This window comes from Lactuca sativa, chromosome 3, assembly GCF_002870075.4.
Source record: "Lactuca sativa cultivar Salinas chromosome 3, Lsat_Salinas_v11, whole genome shotgun sequence".
Lineage (NCBI taxonomy): Eukaryota > Viridiplantae > Streptophyta > Magnoliopsida > Asterales > Asteraceae > Lactuca > Lactuca sativa.
This window is the reverse complement of record NC_056625.2, coordinates 204,760,909-204,773,237: the sequence shown is the minus strand read 5'-3', so window position 1 is coordinate 204,773,237 and position 12,329 is coordinate 204,760,909. Positions and strand designations below refer to the sequence as shown.

The following is a 12,329-nucleotide window of genomic DNA, read 5'->3' as shown; positions in this document are numbered from 1 at the left end:
TTCTTCTTATCCGTTCTGCCATTGATTTAAACTCTTTCAATCCATTCAGAATTACACTTAATCTTATAAGTATAATCATATTTACTAAACATTTAGTAAATCATGACGAATATCTTTGTTACTCTTGTGGTGGACTTGATCAACACACAACTTTGTGTACTCGATCTCTTAGTCCTTCACTTGACACTTTGTCAACGAATTAGTCTAATTTCCAAATATGAAATTTTTCATTCATCATGCAAGCCAGTTGCATGATTCCAAGTTTCTATCCAATTGAAACTTGGGCGATGAGAAACTCTCCCTATTTGGTAAATTCTCGACATTTCCACAAATAACATAATCCATTATTTCTAATAATAGAAACATTCAAACATCAATTTTCATACACGCCATTGCAAGGATAAATAAATAATATAAAATCAAAATTTATTTTATTGCGGAAAAATTTGTCCTTACAATGCAATTCATTGAAAAACTACTTTAATACATATTTCTTAGCAATCTATTCTAACTCTAAGTAGTAGCTCAAGAATCCAATCTTCAAGTAATGCGATCGAAATCCATTTCTTCACGATTAGATTCCGCTCACTTCTTCCCTTAACCTTCCTTTCTTTTCTTCGAACCTACAAAAACATCAATTGTAATCTTATCACATCATGTATTAAGAATCTAGAATAGGAACTTAAAAGAGTTAGTTAATGGATTTTACCTAAAGTAGAGCCACACGTTTTGACTCTCTCATCTCTTAGATCTCTTAGGTAAATAGGGCAACTTCGTCTCCAATGCCCCTTCTCTTGGCAATAAAAGCAAGTTCACTCTTTTGGAATAGCACATGGAACTACTTCAGACTTTGCCTTTCTCTTATGATCAAACTTTTCGACCATGGAATGCCTTTCTTTTCCATTGCCTATATCCATAGAGGTCTGGAAGGCAGATTCACCAATAAACTTTGCTTTTCCAGTGCGCCAAACCATTGCCGATTCAACAGCAATAAGCATGTAGGTAAGATCTATAAGGGTCACGTCGTGGTTCATCATATAGTACTCTCTTACGAACTCACTATATGAGTTAGGAAGCAACTGAAGAACCCAGTCAACAGCCAGCTCCTCACAGACAACGGATCCCAACATTCTTAATCTGTCAATGTGTGACTTCATCTCTAGGAGGTGTGCACACACCAACTTTCCTTCTTCATGTTTACTTGCCAAAAGGGCTTGAGTGAGCTTGAACTTTTCAAGCCTTTGAACTTGTGGGTTAGGGAGAATAATTGGTGGAGGTGGAGGAAGTGAAGCATGATCTCTTGTTCCTCGATCGAATCGTGGAATATCATCTTCATGTGGAAAGCTTGTTCCACGGGATTTGGGAAGACCATAGTTGTCATACTTTGACATCTACAAAACGGGAGAAAATAAATTCAAGTTAGTTGATTGATTGAGTCCTTAATAAATCACCCAAATGAGATACTAAGGCTAGGACCCAACACAATATTCCACAACTTTGGGAGAGGGATATCGTAACCCAAATTGCAGAATATTTGAAGGTAAGATAATGACGATTCACTAATTTTCCACCATGAAAAACGAGAAACAGATTAAGTTTTAAATGCTTTGAAAACTCCTAGATCCTTTGAGATTCATTGAACTTTTCAATGGCATGTTTAAATCTCCATATGCCCCTCGATTTGTGACTGGGATGCCAAGGATCACAAAACAGGGTGTGAATAACCATGCAAACTTACATGGTGCCCCCCCACATGTTAAAATCACCTATTCGATGTGCCGGTTAACCACACACGCTCCAACGAACTATGACAAAACATTGAGTCACCCTTTGCTACCTTTGCTTAGAACCATTTAGTGTGCCGGTTAACCACACACGCTCCACTAACGTCTTCGCAAGGGTACAAAGTGTAATTTCATGGAATTGCATCAATTCACTTTTACCTAAAGTAACTAAGATTGGGAATTTGTAAAAGCATTTAGTTACTTTAGTACTTCATTATACTTATAATGGAAGGTTTCTGTCATATCCCACCCGTTGGGCTAACGACCCTCCACTAGTCAAGAGTGCGGTGGGTAAGAGTGGATACCCATTCAATCGTCATTTATAGGCAATTTCCTTAAACACCCCTTATAGACCAGCTTCGTGAATAAGGCCTACTAACGGTAAGACTGACTTTTACTCATACATACATACATATATATATATATATATATATATATATATATATATATATATATATATATATATAATATTAGACTTTCAATGTTATATATAGTATAGGGTGTATTTTACACTTTTAAAACACTGGGTGGTCAAATTTAATAATTATACTTTTAATTTAATTAAATTGTAGACCAAAACTTTATGGATTTATTTAATCTCTTTTAATTATACACTTTAATTAATAAATAAAACCATAAGGATGTGATTTGAACTTTTGAAAAACAATACTAGGGTTTCAGAATTTTAACATTTCTAAATTAAACTTTTAATCAACTTTTAAATTCCAAAACTTGAGGGCAAGTTTTCAAACATTTCAAAACATTAGGGTTTCAACTATTTAAATTTCAAAACAAAACCTTTAAGTTCAAATTTAAACCATAAAACTTACATGGGAACAATTGAAACTTTTTCACAACACAAGGATCAAATATCAAATAATAGAAATTAAACAATTAATTTGTCATTATCTATATTTGACCTAATTTCAATTTCTTGCAAGATAAATTACCCAATTAATACAAATAATCAATCTTTAATCATATAAGGAAGTTATTATCTAATCAATTGGTAATTATCTTGTGTTTTGGCAAGGATAATCTTTTAGAAACATTAAAAATCGTATTTTATAAGTTTAAAACGAATATGGTAATTATCCTTAAGCAAAACAGCAATAAAATCCGAAATTTCCTCTGTCTGACGCTCCGACTCGCCGAGTCACACATTGGAACTCGCCGAGTAGGGCAGACTGGCCGAGTCCATGTAGTGACTCGTCGAGCTAGTTCGAACAGAAGGCCAAAATTCGATTTTCAGTTAATAATTCAACATAGCATCACATACAACAGAAACCAATCAAGGCTCTGATACCACTGATGGGTTTAGCCATAAGAACATCCTATGTGCTCATGCAAACCCTAATGCTTAGATCTAGGTCTCTCTATTGTACATGCAATGTATCCAAGACTTACAATCTTAGATCTAACATATTATAAACTGAAATTAGGGTTTAGAGAATTACCTTTGATTGTTATGTAGCAATAACAATCTCAAACCCTCCTTGTAATGACTTTAGAAAGCTTAGAGTCACAATTGTCACTCCTCTAATGGCTCACAAACACCAAGAGCAAGAGGATGAAGAATAAGGAGAGAGGAGGCTGCCCAAAACATCTAGAAACCCTAGTGGAACTCTTAGCCACGTTTTTGGGGCTTAAGGGTACTATATATACATGTAGGCTATTAGGGTTTTCAACTAGGAAACCCTAATCTGACTGCTTAAGCCCTAAGCAGTCCATGGACCCTTTTAGAATATCCCTTGGACGATTTCTAATGAGTTTCCCCATAGAATTCGTACAACCTATTATTCCAAGGTGATCCATAGCCCAAATGCAATTATCTTATAATTACAATTCCGGACCCTTATGTTTAATTAATCTCTTTTGGCCACAAAATTAATTATCAATTAATTCTTGACTAAAATTAATTAAACAATATGATTTCTCCTTTAATATATTATTCTCATAATATATTAATAAATCATAATTAATCCTCTCTCTCTCCATAATTCATTCTATCAAGTTGCTTTGGTGAAGGCAACCCAAAAGGACCATGCACCATCGGGTCAAGTACTTACCAATATAGTTATGGACTTAGACACTAATCCAACATGAGCATCCTATGGGTTTTAGCCCAACTTGATAATCAATTGAGTCTTAGCCTACTATACAAGTACAGATGATTTACATAATCAACCCATATATTTAATTAGTCTTCTTTTGATCACTTAATTAATTCTAGATTAATTCTTGATCAATACTAATTAAATAATCTTATTAATAAGTTAGAACTTATAATATATTAATAAACCATAAGTGTTATTTCTCTCATTTTAGTCTATCCAAATGCATGATGCCATGCAACCCAAATGGACCATACCGGGTCGGGTCAAGTCTTACCAATTATAGTTATGGACTTAGACATTAATCCAACAATAAATGCCATACATACTGTGAGCCATACATATCAAACGTATCCATAATCAAGTAAGGTGCTATGTGCCAAACATAGTCTTTCTATTATGCCACGGGCCACACGTGGTCTTTCTTACCAAGCCTGGGGCCATCCCCATCTGTCTTACAGACAAGTGCCAAGAGCCACCTCCTGGTCTTCCATGTAAGCATCAGAAAGACAACTAGCATACATACTACTCTACTTAGCTAATCAGCATACAATGTGCCAGGAGCCACCTCCTAGTCTTTCAAGTATATTGCCTAGGGCTAACCCCCAGGTCTTCCTACCATACATAATAACATACTGTGTGCCAGGAGCCACCTCCTGCTCTTTCATGCATATTGCCTAGGGCTAACCCCCGGTTCTTCCTACCAATCATAATAACATACTGTGTGCCAGGAGCTGCCTCCTTGTCTTTCATGCATATTGCCTAGAGCTAACCCCGGGTCTTCCTACCATACATAACTAAATGGTCCGACATTGGTGCCTTAGACTCATACAAACAGTGAGGAGACTCACCTCGCACCGCTGAAGACTAGCTGAACACTTCATACTGCTAACCGGCCACTCCTGAACTGCTGATCCTTCAGCTCCCCGAACTATCAATACTGAAAATAACACTTAGACCATAATATCCTCAAAAGTCAAACCAGATCAAACTTGGTCAAAGTCAACGCTCCGAGTTGACTCTACTCGCCGAGTTGTCCCACCAACTCGTCGAGTCCCACAATCCACATGTAACTCTGGATTTCAATCCTACTCGTCGAGTCTTCTTTGAGCTCGTCGAGTTCACCTTCAAACACGTCGGGACCCTTATTCAACTGAGTCGCCAAGTTCACCTTTGAACTCGTCGATTCCATCTTCATAAGTTAGGGATTTTGCCATGGACTCGTCGAGTTCATCCTTAAACTCGTCGAGTACAATGATCTTCAAGTCCTTAATGAACCCAACTGGCTGAGTCCTCTACCAACTCAACACATACTTGCAATCAAAAGGGTTTTGAGCAAGAAAACGGCTTGACTCCAAGAACACCAAAACACTCAAAAATGGCTCACACACTCACGAAATGATCTAGGGTTTCGTGGGTTAAGTTCTAGACAATGGGGGTTGGGAATGGAACCAAGAGGAGGAGAATAAGATGCATAAATAGGATGTCATGTCCCGAATTTAGGGTTTCCCAAATCATGACCAACTCGCCGAGTCGGTCCTCCGACTCGTCGAGTAGGTCACTTAACCTACGACCCGGAATGCGCCTTACTCATCGAGTCACCCCACCTACTCGACGAGTCGCCTTCTTATTTTGAGGCTTTCCTTTCCTTTCTAGGTCTTCAGAATTCGGGGTGTTACATGTGATCATAATAGGAGATCTACAGACGAGTTTAATTTTTTTTACTTTGAGAAACCAAAATTGAAGTGTAACGTTTTTGGGTTTCTTTAGATTCTATCAAATGTTAAAATCTGGAAAATTGTGTGTTTTCTATTTAGTAGAGGGAGAGAGATAGAATTGGGGTGGGGGGGGGGGGTTATCGGTGGAGTGATAGAGTGGGGTAGGGTATGATTTTATTTTTTATTATTTTCTAAATATTTAAATACTTAAGTTAATAAAGAAAATAGAAAAAACAAAAGGAAAAGTGTAAAATTGTCGTTTCAAATTGTTCAGGGACCAAAACCAAAAGAAATTCTTGATTTTGGACCATCCATGCAAGTTGAAAACTTTTTGGACACTATCCAATGTTTTTTTATTACCACAGGGACCAATTTTGTAGTTTTGTCATGTATGAATCAAGACAAGATGGAACCATGTTAGGTAGACACTTGAAGCTGTTACAATCTGAAGTCATCTGACATATTTTTATCACAATTATGTATAACATTTCTTTAGGATTATGGTTTCTGCTATCTACGATGTTATTTTTCTCGAGTTTATCAGATTGAACTCTTGAAGTTGCAATAGCTGGAAAAAAAACATATTGATTATTGCACATTCCTCATAAGTTTATGAAACATATACTAAACATGAAAATAATTCGAGAGAATTATGAAGAGAATAACCGGTAGTGAGCACCGACATAATGAAAAAGACGATTATGAACGTAGCATTCATCATTTTTTTCTATTTTCCTATTAAATGTATTTTTGTTGTGAACTTCAAAGACTAATTAAAGTTTTTATTGGAGATAGTTACTATTGAAAGGGGTACTGTAAATCGGATTTGGTAGATGGATGATTATATTGGTGTGTGTCACTGATTAGTGCCACTGTAAATTGGATTTTGTTGATGGGGTGGATGAGAAAGGAGTCATTGGTGCTAGGAATGGAGGAAAACGAGAATAGAGGCAAAAGAAAAAAAAAGGGGGGGGGGGGGGGGGGGGGGTCAATTCTATTTTTCTTATTTTAAATAAGAAAGAAAATGAAGGAAAGATATATTATTCATTTCAGAAATCTGTACTTACCATCAAAGCTGTCGACAAAAGCTATTCACCTAAAACCTCCTCAATTAATTTCGAGTACTTTATTTTTGAAGGTTAATTCATATGTAAACACAAATTGATGATGAATTTGTATATTTTATGAAAAAACAAGGTTAAAAAATGGCGAAGATGTAAAATAGAATCATAATTTTTATGGGTTATGATCTTTACATATATAATTAAGAAACAGGAACCATGGCCTACAATGAAATCTTCATTTTCAGCGATGTTCTGCAAAAAACGCTCCATATTCACTCATATAAGAATTAAGGTTTTAGGATGGATATGTTTGACTTCAAAAATAAAAATTGTATTCATTGTGTTTTATGTTGTGATAGTGGATCATTTTCATTACATTTTTAATTGGTAGCAAACATAATGTGAGAAAATTTATGAGAATTTTATATTTTTTTATTATGAGTTTTGTGATGATTTGGTAGCCTTGGAGTGGATTTAAACATGCAAACAAGCCTTTTATTGTTGAAGTATTCTATTCAAACTTCTCTATTTGGTTTTGTTATAGCATTTTACTTTTTATTTCTACATAATTAGAATAGTAGAATTGGTTATAATTTTCCAAGTATGATATCTTAATAAAGAAAAGACAAAACTTAGAAAATGGTCCCTATGGTTTCACAAAATCTGAAGTTTGGTCCTTAATTTATAAAACCTTACAGATCGTCCATGTGGTTTCGAAACTTTTAACATTTAGTCATTCCTGCTCACTCTGTTACCATTTAGCCGTTAAGTAAGGGATATTTTTGTCATTTCACTACCCAATGACCATTTATGAGGTTTTCTATTACTTTTTTAAAATAAATGAATAAATAAAATTTAATATGCAAGGGTCCCCCCCTCCTCTCTCTCTCTCTCTCTCTCTCTCTCTCTATATATATATATATATATATATATATATATATATATATATATATCTTTTTCTTCGGATTCCTGCACAAATCTTGTGAGAACGATTGTGGGGTTGTTCCTTCATCTCTCTCCAATCTGCATCCCTAAAACTGAAAAACCTCTTTCATAATTCTATCTCTTTCCCTTTCCTCGCTCTTTCCTTTCAAACCCCTTTTCTCAATCAACCAACACCCCCGTCATCATGTAATCACGAACGACCAATATGCCGGAGCTAGAATCACTTCGCCGGAGGAACCGATTGTTACTATGGTGGGACTCCATTGCGAGTTAATGTCGAAGCATGTTGTTGTCATCATTGACGGAAACAGAAGATGGGCTCGTTCAAGAGGACTGATGCCTCTGGCGGGCTACTTGACCAATGCTGGAGCATTGAAGTTCGTGGTGGATCTGTATCGTAAGTGGGGAATCCAAGTTCTTACAGTCTTCACCTTCTCATCTGTCAACTGGTTAAGACCGAAAGTATGTGTAATATCGAAATTCGATTCCAATTTCCTCAGGACTTTGTGGGTTTAGTCGATGGATTGGTTGTATTTATGTAAGTTGAAGTCGATTTCTTAATGAGACTGCTTGGAAACACATTAAAAGATGAAGTTTCTTCTATGTCGAGGTAATTGACTAATTTCCACCGCTTTAAAGAAGTTTTCGTTAAATTTCAATCCACTTTCAAAATGGAATTCCGATAACAAGGATGAAATCCGAGTTTCTGTCATTGGAGACGTATCTAAGATTCCACAATCATTATGAGATTTCATTACACATTGTGAGAACCCTATTCTTGGTAACTTACGACTCGCGATGGATGGTTCTTGGTGGCTGCTAGTCACGGTCCAAGGGTAACGGATAACGTTTGGCGTGTGTTTGTGGTGGTGTTTTGTGCTAGCAGGGGCAGAGGGTGGATTCGTTAAAGCTTATACATAAGCTGAAACGAGAGATAGATAGATAGATAGATAGAGAGAGAGAGAGAGAGAGAGAGGGTGGGTGGGTGGGACCCTTGCAAATTAAATTTTATTTATTTATTTATTTAAAAAAAAAGTAATAGAAAACCTCATAAATGGTCCCTGGGTAGTGAAATGACAAAAATGTCCATTACTTTATGGCTAAATTGTAACGGGGTGAGCCGGAATGAGCATTTCGACATCAATACTGTTACATTGTAGCATGGATGTACAAAAAATCAAGAAAAATAAAAATAAAAATAAAAATAAAAATAAAATAAAAATTAGAGAATTTCACAGATATGACCTGAAATTTTCATAATTTCTCAAGTATAACGTTAAGAAATGCATATATATATATATATATATATATATATATATATATATATATATATATATATATATATATATATATACTAGCCGTTTACCCGCGCCAAACGACGGGTTCGAATAGTTTTTTATTAAGAGGAAAAAAAACGTTAAGAGTTTGAAATGAAAGTTAGATGCTATAAAAATAAAGAAAGTACATTTTTATTTCTTCCATTTAGCTCAATAAGAAGGTAAATGCAAGATATATCAATGTACTTCCATTTGTTTGTCTCATATAGCATCATACTTTCATTTCAAATTATCTATTTTGAAAAAAAATTATTCAACATATTCCTTCTAATTATATTATTTGTTTTTCACCAACAAAATGCCTACAAAAGAAAACCAACCAAATACATTGATAATTCTTGCAGTTAGTCTATAAGTTAGTTTAAAATTGGGTTAACGTCGTAAAAACCCTCAAGTTTTTAGGGTTTTGTCGGTTTTTCCCAAAGTTGAATTTTATGTCCGTTTTTACCCTAACATTTTCCAAAAAATATTCGGTTTTCCAGGTAAAAGGGTAAAACCGAACATTTTTTTGGAAAATATTAGGGTAAAAACGGACATAAAATTCAACTTTGGGCAAAAACCGATAAAACCTTGAAAACTTGAGGATTTTTATGACATTAGCCCTTTAAAATTTAACAAAAAGTACACCGGCTCAATTGTCTTCTTTGAACATACTGTTGGAAAAAAAAAATAACCATACCAACATACTATATTTATGAAAATAATATTTTTAGCTTAAAAAATAAGGTGGAATATACAACTTCATAATCCATATAAGATTTGATGTAAATATAACAAAATATACAATGATGGAATTAAAAATCTCAAAACTAAAAAGAAATATGTATTTTATTTTTAAACTATTCTAAGGCTTTTCATATTATGGTAAATGATAAAAATTATAATCAAGTAAATTTTTTTTTTTTTTAAATCGAGATACCTACAAAGATTAGATGTGATGCATCTGTTACAATCTAATTATTTTATTTAACAATGTTTTCTATTTTTATGTTAGAAAATTTAAATACGTTTATACCTTTAACCAAAATATATGATTCTCAAACAATGTAAACTCTATACTAATAAAATGACATTTTTTTTGTTTCGTTAGGCTTAATGTTTATTTTGTAAATTCCTACTTAATACATTGTCTAAAATAAATATTATTGTTAAGTTAATATGAAAATTAGTTAATACGTTAAAAAAATGAAACTTTAGTAATTTTTAACAAATAATGCTGGTATTTATGATTCATTGGAGGAGCAAGAAAGAATGCCTTGAGGTTCATTTGACCTTTAACTATGGTGGCTGGACTATTCTTTGAGGGCATAATGGACATGGTTTCTTCTTCCACAACATCATATCTATATTCCAATTTCCAATAATTAACATTAAAATCACATTTAGTAAATAAATCATAAACATGGGCATTAAGTCATCAAACACTAAAGTTGTAGAAACTGAAATCACTGAGAACTACTTCTTTATCATCACCTTTTGCCACAAATATACCTTCTTATATTTTCAGTTTGCTCAATTGTCATTAACATGTAAAAAAACATAAAAAAAACATGTTTTAAAATTGAATGTTTTACAAAAGAAAATGTACATTAGGTTCAAAAGCAATTAAAATAAAGAAAGAAAAGGACCTTACCAAATTGATTTCAGAACAACTTCATCAAACTTTTCTGTAGTAGCTACTACATGATCAAAATTTTCTACAGTAACTACTTCATGGACAAATATGAATATGTGAATATGAAAGTTGAAGCAAACTTTAGTAGATCAGAATTCAAATCCTTAACATATGGACTAAATTGGGTAGGCTGTTACTGAAATTGCTTTGACAGATAAAGTAGTATAATTCTCTCTAGATAGCTAGTAGCCTAATAGACCAAAAAATGACAAATTTACCCTTCATAAAACCACAACTCCATATGTTCAATGTCCCTTTATATTCTCCGACCTAAAAGTGAAATTCAAAAAGCCCATGGTTAACATGTTGACATCCAAATCACTCCACCATGGATACATATTGATAAAGCTTCATGAACTGCCACTAAAAGGTCAGATATATAACATTCATCTATCGAACTATTAAAAAATTAGCAAGCAGAAAGAAGGAAAGGAAAAGGGTTATAATTATACATTATCACACTTGATTGATCGTCTTTGATTCAACTAAACATTTAGCCCCATTGAAAAAAAATTAAAAAAAAAAACAATCCACTTATCCCCAATACTACTAATTAAAAAATAAAGCTTCTTTGATATATCTTAACACTGACATAGAAGGATTTAATTAAACGAAGAAAATTCAAGTATAGCACTTGTATTGGAACCATATTGACAAAAAAAATTATTTCTTTCAAATCGTGTTAAAATCAAAATGAATCTATGGGGCCAGAAACGTTGGGGAGAAGCCTAAGTGCGAAAAGGTGAGGATGACAATGGTAAATGGTGGTGCGTGACGTTTTAGGGTTTTTCTTAAATAGAGGAAGCGTAAGAGAAATAGAAGGTGGTGAGTGTGGGGGTAAAAGCAATTGACAAAAGTGATGATAAATAAAATCAAACCTGGGAAATTAGATAACAACAATAATAAAGAAAGTAAAAAGATCAAACCTGGTGCTCGATTTGAACCATTCCTGCTCTGGATTGAAAAATCAAAATAATACAGATTTTCATTTAGAGCTTGTAAAAAAGGTGAAAGAATCAAGCAACAAAAATCACAAACAAATGCACAAAAATGGAATCTGCAACATATTTGAACTTGATAACAAACTCTGCATACCTTTGTTTCAAAAGAGGCATAAAGAAGTTGAGAAAATCTGACAGGTGACCAAAATAAGGTTTACCGATGGCAATAAGTGGTGGTTTTGATGGTGTTTTTTCTGTTCGTGGTGGTCGATTGTTATGGAGTTGCTGAAGAGAGATAGGGAAAAGAATGAGGGTTACAATTCTTTAAATCAGCCGAAAGAGAGATATAAGAGAAGATGACCCGGAATGGAGAGATATTTGGCCTAGATATCGGGATTAACATTGACTACGTTATAATACTCCATTATCATTACAACCCACGACCCGTTCCCGAGTTCAACTTAAAGAAACTTAAAAGAGAGAAAGGAAAGGAAATGAGAAGAAAATATAAAAAATTGGTATTCCTGAGTTTCATTAAAGAAGGAAGTGGACGGAAATAGGAGGATCACTTTTCCTCCTAACTTTCCTTCCGATTTGGGAGGATATGGAAAGAAAGAACAAAATGATTCATTTTCCTTCCACTTCTCTCCAACTCGGGAACACAAAAGAAAATTTTATTTTCCTTTCTTTTCTCTTCTTTTCTCTCGTGACTGTCTTTTCTCTTCTCTTCTTTTCTTTTGTTAAACTCGGG

General features: G+C 34.0%; 1 long non-coding RNA gene across 1 annotated transcript; it reads right to left on the bottom strand.

The window, feature by feature from the left end:
- Nucleotides 1-10,052: 10,052 nt before the first annotated feature.
- Nucleotides 10,053-11,997, bottom strand: LOC111898142 (uncharacterized). Its single transcript, XR_002852518.3, has 4 exons — nt 11,733-11,997; nt 11,564-11,591; nt 10,436-10,907; nt 10,053-10,305 (listed from the first exon to the last, which is right to left on the bottom strand). It is a non-coding gene; the product is annotated as an uncharacterized LOC111898142 (long non-coding RNA).
- Between the last annotated feature and the right edge of the window lie 332 nt (nt 11,998-12,329).